This window comes from Balaenoptera physalus (genome assembly GCF_965194825.1).
Source record: "Balaenoptera physalus genome assembly, chromosome: 13".
Taxonomy (NCBI): Eukaryota; Metazoa; Chordata; class Mammalia; order Artiodactyla; family Balaenopteridae; genus Balaenoptera; species Balaenoptera physalus.
In genome coordinates this window covers 33,545,364-33,551,259 of record NC_138892.1, presented here as the reverse complement: position 1 = coordinate 33,551,259, position 5,896 = coordinate 33,545,364, and the positions used below count along the sequence as shown (strand labels likewise).

Genomic DNA, 5,896 nt, shown 5'->3' with positions numbered 1-5,896 from the left:
CCTAGATATTCCCCAGGATTAATTAAGAGCATTTCTTTTATAATTCCCTTATAAATTTTATAATTTCATGAGAGTATTTCGTAGTATACTCTGAACTCCTTTGAGTGCAGTGATTTAATATTATTTATCTTTCTCTTCTTTCCTGCACAGAAGTTGTTCAATATAAGAAGGGCTCCTAAATCTAAGCAATGTGTGTAGAAACTCAGGCACAATTTGTTTTGCTTTCCTTCAGAGAAAGTGAAAAAATGAATGAAGTATACCACTGTAATAAATGCTAAGTGGTGGAAGCTTAAAATACTGTCTATTCATTGGCATTTTTAAAATGTATACCTTATTTTTATATCAATTGGTCATTATGTTATCAACTGATTATGGATGTAAAGTCTTGAAGAATTAAATGGAATATTCTGTAAAAGTCAAGTTATTTTATTAACTTAAATATAACAATGTTTTATTTTTTAGGGTATATGAACCAAGTAATCTAAGTGTTGCTAAAGCTTAGCAACACTTGCTTTTAAAATAAGTTTCATTCAGAAGTAGCAAAACCTATTAAACCAGAGTCACTTTATAGGAGAGACCTTTGCTTAAATAATTCAATTTGCCTAGCAGAATTTGTAAACCTATTCAAAGAACCAGTGACTGGAAGAGCTTCAAGATGGCAGAGGAGTAAGACATGGAGATCACCTCCCTCTCCGCAAATACATCAAAAATATATCTACATGTGGAACAACTCCTACAGAACACCTACTGAACACTGGCAGAAGACCTCAGACTTCCCAAAAGGCAAGAAACTACTCACGTACCTGGGTAAGGCAAAAGAAAAAAGAAAAAGCAGAGACAAAAGAATAGGGATGGGACCTGCACATCTGGGAGGGAGCTGTGAAGGAGGAAAAGTTTCCACACACTTGGAAGCACCTTCACTGGTGGAAACAGGGGGTAGGCAGCAGGGGTAGCTTTGGAGCCACAGAGGAAAGCACAGCAACAGGGGTGCAGAGGGCAAAGTGGAGACATTCCCACACAGGGGATCAGTGCTGATCAGCACTCACCAGCCTGAGAGGCTTGTCTGCTCACCCGCTGGGGCGGGTGGGGGCTGGGAGCTGAGGCTCTGGCTTCAGAGGTCAGATCCCAGGGAGAGGACTGGGGTTGGCTGCATGAACACAGCCTGAAGGGGGCTAGTGCACTGCAGCTAGCCGAGAGGGAGTCCGGGAAAAAGTCTGGAACTGCCTAAGAGGCAAGAGACCACTGTTTCGGGGTGCGCGAGGAGAGGGGATTCAGAGCACTGCTTAAGTGAGCTCCAGAGATGGGTGCCAGCCACAGCTATCAGCACAGACACCAGAGACAGGCATGAAACGCTAAGGCTGCTGCTGCAGCCACCAAGAAGCCTGTGTGCAAGGACAGGTCACTATCCATACCTCCCCTCATGTAAGCCTGTGCAGCCCTCCACTGCCAGGGTCCTGTGATCCAGGGACAACTTCCCCAGGAGAACACACGGCACACCTCAGGCTGCTGCAATGTCACACTGGCCTCTGCCGCTGCAGGCTCGCCCCGCATTCTGTAACCCTCCCTCACCCCGGCATGAGTGAGCCAGAGCCCCATAATCAGTTGCTCCTTTAACCCCCTCCTGTCTGGGTGAAGAAAGATGCCAGAGGGCAACCTACATGCAGAGTCGGGGCCAAATCCAAAGCTGAACCCCAGAAGATGTGTGAACAAGGAAGAGAAAGGGAAATTTCACCATGCAGCCTCAGGAGCAGTGGATTAAATCTCCACAATCAATTTGAGGTACCCTGAGTCTGTGGAATCCCTGAACAGACAATGAATCATCCCATTGGGAAAGGAAAGAGTCAATCAAGTCCAGTAAGCACAGAGAGTCCTATACAGGATAAATCCAAGGAGAAACACGCCAAGACACATAGTAATCAAACTATCAAAAATTAAATACAAAGAAAAAATATTGAAAGCAGCAAAGGAAAAGCAACAAATAACATACAAGGGGATTCCCATAAGGGTAACAGCTGATCTTTCAGCAGAAAGTCTGCAAGCCAGAAGGGAGTGGCAGGACATATTTAAAGTGAGGAAAGGGAAAAACCTACAACCAAGATTACTCTACCCAGCAAGGATCTCATTAAGATTCGACAGGGAAATTAAAACCTTTACACGCAAGCAAAAGCTAAGAGAATTCGGGACCACCAAACCAGCTTTACAACAAATGTTAAAGGAATTTCTCTAAGCAGGAAACACAAGAGGAGGAAACGACCTACAATAACAAACCCAAAACAATTAAGAAAGTGGTAATAGGAACATATATATAGATATTTACCTTAAATGTCAATGGATTAAATGCTGCAACCAAAAGACATAGATTGGCTGAATGGATACAAAAACAAGACCCATATATATGCTGTCTACAAGAGACCCACTTCAGACCTAGAGACACATACAGACTGAAAGTGAGGGGATGGAAAAAAGATATTCCATGCAAATGGAAATCAAAAGAAAGCTGGAGTAGCAATTCTCATATTAGACAAAACAGACTTTAAAAAAAAGATGATTACAAGAGACAAAGAAGAAAACTACATAATGGTCAAGGGATCAATCCCAGAAGAAGATATATCAATTGTAAATATTTATGCACCCAACATAGGAGCACCTCAATACATAAGGCAAATGTTAAGAGCCATAAAAGGAGAAATCAACAGTAACACAATCATAGTAGGGGACTTTAACACCTCACTTTCAACAATGGATAGACCATCCAAAATGAAAATAAATAAGGAAACACAAGTTTTAAATGACACATTAAACAAATGGATTTAATTGATAATTATAGGACATTCCATCCAAAAACAGCAGAATACACTTTCTTCTCAAGTGCTCATGGAACATTCTCCAGGATAGATCATATATTGGGTCACAAACCAAGCCTTGGTAAATTTAGAAAAATTGAAATCGTATCAAGTATCTTTTCTGACCAGAACACTATGAGACTTGATATCAATTACAGGAAAAAAAAACTGTAAAAACTACAAACACATGGAGGCTAAACAAAACACTACTAAATAACCAAGAGATCTCTGAAGAAATCAAAGAGGAAATCAAAAAATACTTAGAAACAAATGACAATGAAAACATGACGAAGCAAAACTTATGGGATGCAGCAAAAGCAGTTCTAAGAGGGATGTTTATAGCAATACAATCCTACCTTAAGAAACAAGAAACATCTCAAATAAACAACTTAACCTACACCTAAAGCAATTAAAGAAAGAAGAGCAAAAACACCCCAAAGTTAGCAGAAGGAAAAATCATAAAAATCAGATCAGAAATAAATGAAAAACAAGTGAAGGAAATGATACAAAGATCAATAAAACTAAAAGCTGGTTCTTTGAGAAGATAAACAAATTGATAAACCATTAGCCAGACTCATCAAGAAAAAAAGGGAAAAGACTCAAACCAACAGAATTAGAAATGAAAAAGGAGACATAACAACTGACACTGCAGAAATACAAAGGATCATGAGAGATTACTCCAGGCAACTATATGCCAATAAAATAAAGAACCTGGAAGAAATGGGCAAATTCATAGAAAAGCACAACTTTCCCAGACTGAATCAGGAAGAAATAGAAAATATGAACAGACCAATCACAAGCACTGAAATTGAAACTGGGATGAAAAATCTTCCAGCAAACAAAAGCCCAGGACCAGTTGGCTTCACTGGTGAATTCTATCAAACATTTAGAGAAGAGCTAACACCTATACTTCTCAAACTCATCCAAAATACAGCAGAGGAAGAAAAACTCCCAAATTCATTCTACGAGGCCACCATCACCCTGATACCAAAACCAGACAAAGATGTCACAAAAAAAGAAAACTACAGGCCAATATCACTGATGAACGTAGATGCAAAAATCCTAGCAAACAGAATCCAAGAGCACATTAAAAGGATCATACACCATGATCAAGTGGGGTTTATCCCAGGAATGCAAGGATTCTTCAATATATGCAAAACAATCAATATGATACACCATATGAACAAATTGAAGGAGAAAAACCATATGATTATCTCAATAGATACAGAAAAAGCTTTTGACAATATTCAACACCGATTTATGATAAAAACCCTCCAGAAAGTGGGCATAGAGGGAACTTACCTCAACCTAATAAAGGCCGTATATCACAAACCCACAGCCAACATCATTCTCAATGGTGAAAAACTGAAACCATTTCCACTAAGATCAGGAAAAAGACAAGGTTGCCCACTCTCACCACTATTATTCAACATAGTTTTGGAAGTTTTAGCCACAGCAATCAGAGAAGAAAAACAAATAAAAGGAATCCAAACTGGAAAAGAAGAAGTAAACCTGTCACTGTTTGCAGATGACGTGATACTATACATAGAGAATCCTAAAGATACTACCAGAAAACTACTACAGGTAATGAAGGAATTTGGTAGAGTAGCAGGACACAAAATTAATGCACAGAAATATCTTGCATTCCTATACACTAATGATGAAAAATCTGAAAGTGAAATTAAGAAAACACTCCCATTTACCACTGCAGCAAAAAGAATAAAATATCTAGGAATAAACCTACCTAAGGAGACAAAAGACCTGTATGCAGGAAATTATACGACACTGATGAAAGAAGTTAAAGATGATATAAATAGATGGAGAGATATACCATGTTCTTGGATTGGAAGAATCAACATTGTGAAAATGACTCTACTACCCAAAGCAACCTACAGATTCAGTGCAATCCCTATCAAACTACCACTGGCATTTTTCACAGAACTAGAACAAAATATTTCACAATTTGTATGGAAACACAAAAGACCCCGAATAGCCAAAGCAATCTTGAGAAAGAAAAACGGAGCTGGAGAAATCAGGCTCCCTGACTTCAGACTATATTACAAAGCTACAGTAATCAAGACAGTATGGTACTGGTACAGAAACAGAAATATAGAACAATGAAACAGGATAGAAAGCCCAGAGATAAACCCACAGACATATGGTCACCTTATCTTTGATAAAGGAGGCAAGAATATACAGTGGAGAAAAGACAGCCTCTTCAATAAGTGTTGCTGGGAAAACTGGACAGCTACATGTAAAAGAATGAAATTAGAACACTTCCTAACACCATACACAAAAATTAACTCAAAATGGATTAAAGACCTAAATGTAATACCGGACACTATAAAACTCTTAGAGGAAAACATAGGCAGAGCACTCAATGACATAACTCACAGCAAGATCTCTTTAGACCCAACTCCTAGAGAAATGGAGATAAAAACAAAAATAAACAAAGGGGACCTAACGAAACTTAAAAGCTTTTGCACAGCAAAGGAAACCATAAATAAGAGGAAAAAACCCTCAGAATGGGAGAAAATATTTGCTAATGAAGCAGCCGACAAAGGATTATCTCCAAAATATACAAGCAGCTCATGCAGCTCAGTATCCAAAAAACAAACAACCCAATCCAAAAATCGGCAGAAGACCTAAACAGACATTTCTCCAAAGAAGATAAACAGATGGCCAACAAACACATGAAAGGATGCTCAACATCACTAATCATTAGAGAAATGCAAATCAAAACTACAATGGGGTATCACCTCACACTGGTCAGAATGGCCATGATCAAAAAATCTACAAAGAAGAAATGCTGGAGAGGGTATGGAGAAAAGGGAACCCTCTTGCACTGTTGGTAGGAATGTAAATTGATACAGCCACTATGGAGAACAGTATGGACGTTCCTTAAAAAACTAAAAATAAAACTGCCATATGACCTAGCAATCCCACTGCTGGGCATATACCCTGAGAAAACCATAATTCAAAAAGAGTCATGTATCACAATGTTCATTGCAGCACTATTTACAATAGCCCCAACATGGAAGCAACCTGTATCC

The 5,896-nt window shown here is 38.9% G+C and overlaps 1 protein-coding gene across 2 annotated transcripts in view; it reads right to left on the bottom strand.

The window, feature by feature from the left end:
• Positions 1–5,896, bottom strand: part of MGAT4C (MGAT4 family member C) — an 828,975-nt gene that overhangs the window by 670,853 nt on the left and 152,226 nt on the right. The window lies entirely within an intron of this gene.